The 2,171-nt window shown below is 42.8% G+C and overlaps 1 pseudogene; it reads right to left on the minus strand.

The window, feature by feature from the left end:
* Positions 1-439: 439 nt before the first annotated feature.
* Positions 440-1,328, minus strand: LOC137232232 (transportin-1 pseudogene; annotated as a pseudogene).
* Positions 1,329-2,171: the final 843 nt, after the last annotated feature.

Raw genomic sequence — 2,171 nt, forward strand, 5'->3', positions numbered from 1 at the left:
TAATTCTTTCAAAAGGGGCAAAATATGTGGCAAAAGTTCATCACGATACACATTTGCAAGAACATCTAGGGCAACCGCAGAACATTTTCTTAGATTCCAGTCAGAAATTGTATCATCATCATCAATTTCATCGTCATCATCACCTTCCTCTTCAATTCCATCTTTGTCATGCTGCTGAGCCACTGTCCTTGATCGATGAAAACGTGGCCTTGTATCCTGTTCACTATCAGGAATTGTTTCATCTTCTTCAACATCACCCTCAAGTAGGATAATATCTATATCTGAGTACTTCATGCCATTCACTAACACAGGAATCAACTTAGGAAGATGCCTTATGAGTACATCTTTGCATATTGGTTGCTCAGCCAAAGTAAGCCAAAATTCGCAGGCTTCTAAAGCCACATTTTCACCTTGATCTTGGGGCCTCTGTAGCATGTATTCAACTACATTATGCATGTGAGTAGGCAGGCGATCCATTCGAACTTCAAGCAACATCACAAGTGCCTGGCACACATTTTTCTGTACCTCTGGTTCTCCATCACCAGCCAATGCAAAGAGATTCTCAATAAAGGAATCAAAGTGCAACATCACAGCTTGAGTTCCACCTGATGATAAACTGATTGACACATGCAACAACATGAGGCCTTATTTTTGGACTACTGTGCTTGAAGAACTGTAAAAATTTAGGAATCATGATGTTGAGAGGAAGATCTAAAACATCACTATCTAAAATCTCAGCAGAATCTTCACAAATCTTCTGAAGGGCACCAAATGCTCCCTCACAAGTGTTGTAATCTTCATAATCCAACAGGCTACAGAGTTTTGGTAGGAGGTCAGGCCAATTCTGCAGTTCTCCCTTGGAGGCTATAGTTGTAATCAAAATGCCTACAGTAGCTCTAATCAGAGGAGAGGAGTCACCAATATTGTTTAAACATTCACTCTTAATAAAGTCTGTTACACCATTTGGGAAATACTGAAAGTGTGCTTTCACGTTATTCTTCAATATGAGACCACTCAATGATCTTGTGGGTTCATCTTCAGATTTTAATTTTGTAAGAACAAAAATCAGGTAGTTGTTAAAGTCTGGATATTGATTGAGTTGTTCCAGTTTCTAGAATGGTTTTCTGGATGGTGGTGTCGGGGGACTGGGGCTCCAGCAGCTGCAGGATCTGCTGAAGCCCTTGCTCGTCAGGTTTCCACTCATACTCCATCTTGGTTTGCTGCCTGGGGCGCCCTGAAGGAAGTCTGGGATGGTGAAACCCAGGGGAACTGATCCTAGCAGCTGGGCCGCTAATGTCTGTTGCTGCTGCCGCCATGGCCACCGAGCGCAAGGAACCGACACATATCTTTAAATTGTTCTGCAGAAACTGAGACCAGCTACCCAGATCGAGGATGGTGACTACGTGCTGACCTCAAGCAAGTAGACCCCAGACGGGTTGGAACCAGAAGGTTGATGATTAAGATTCCTGAAACATCACCCTGTTACCTTACCACCAACTAATCAGAAGGAAGTCCACGTGCTGCAACCCTCATCCCAAATGTTGCCTTTGAAAACCCTTCCCTAAAAGCCATGGAGGTGTTCAGGTCTTTTGATCATGAGCTGCCCATTCTCCTTGTGTGGTGTCCTGCAATAAACACTGTACTTTCCTTCATCACAATCTGGTGTCAGTAGATTGTCTTTGCTGCGTGGTGGGTGAGCAGACCCTAGTTTGGTTCGGTAACAAAGGGAGGCTAGAAAATCTATTCTTTATTCTAGGTTGCAGTGTGGTCAGCTTAAAATTGGGGTCTGTTACTAGGTCAGAAAGGGAGAATAGGAGTAGGTAACTAGCATTTTCTTCCAGTGTTGGAGAAGATGTATCATGTTTAGGGACTTCCCTGGCAGTCCAGTGGTTAAGACTCCACACTTCCACTGCAGGGGGCATGGGTTCGATCCCTGGTCAGGGAACTAAGAGTCTACGTGCTGCACGGCACGCTGTGGCCAAAAAAAAAAAAAAAAAAAAAAAAAAAAAGATGTATCACGTTTATCCCTCACTGCTGGGAGGTAATCTGATAACTTGAGCTAAGTTGTTCCTTGTATGTTTAATGTGTATATAATGAACATATAAATGATTATCTAGCCAGTAATTAAACATTGCTGAACTGCTGCTTTTCAAGAAAGAAAATACAAGTCA

The sequence above is a fragment of the Pseudorca crassidens genome, chromosome 10, assembly GCF_039906515.1.
Source record: "Pseudorca crassidens isolate mPseCra1 chromosome 10, mPseCra1.hap1, whole genome shotgun sequence".
In the NCBI taxonomy this organism is placed as follows: Eukaryota; Metazoa; Chordata; class Mammalia; order Artiodactyla; family Delphinidae; genus Pseudorca; species Pseudorca crassidens.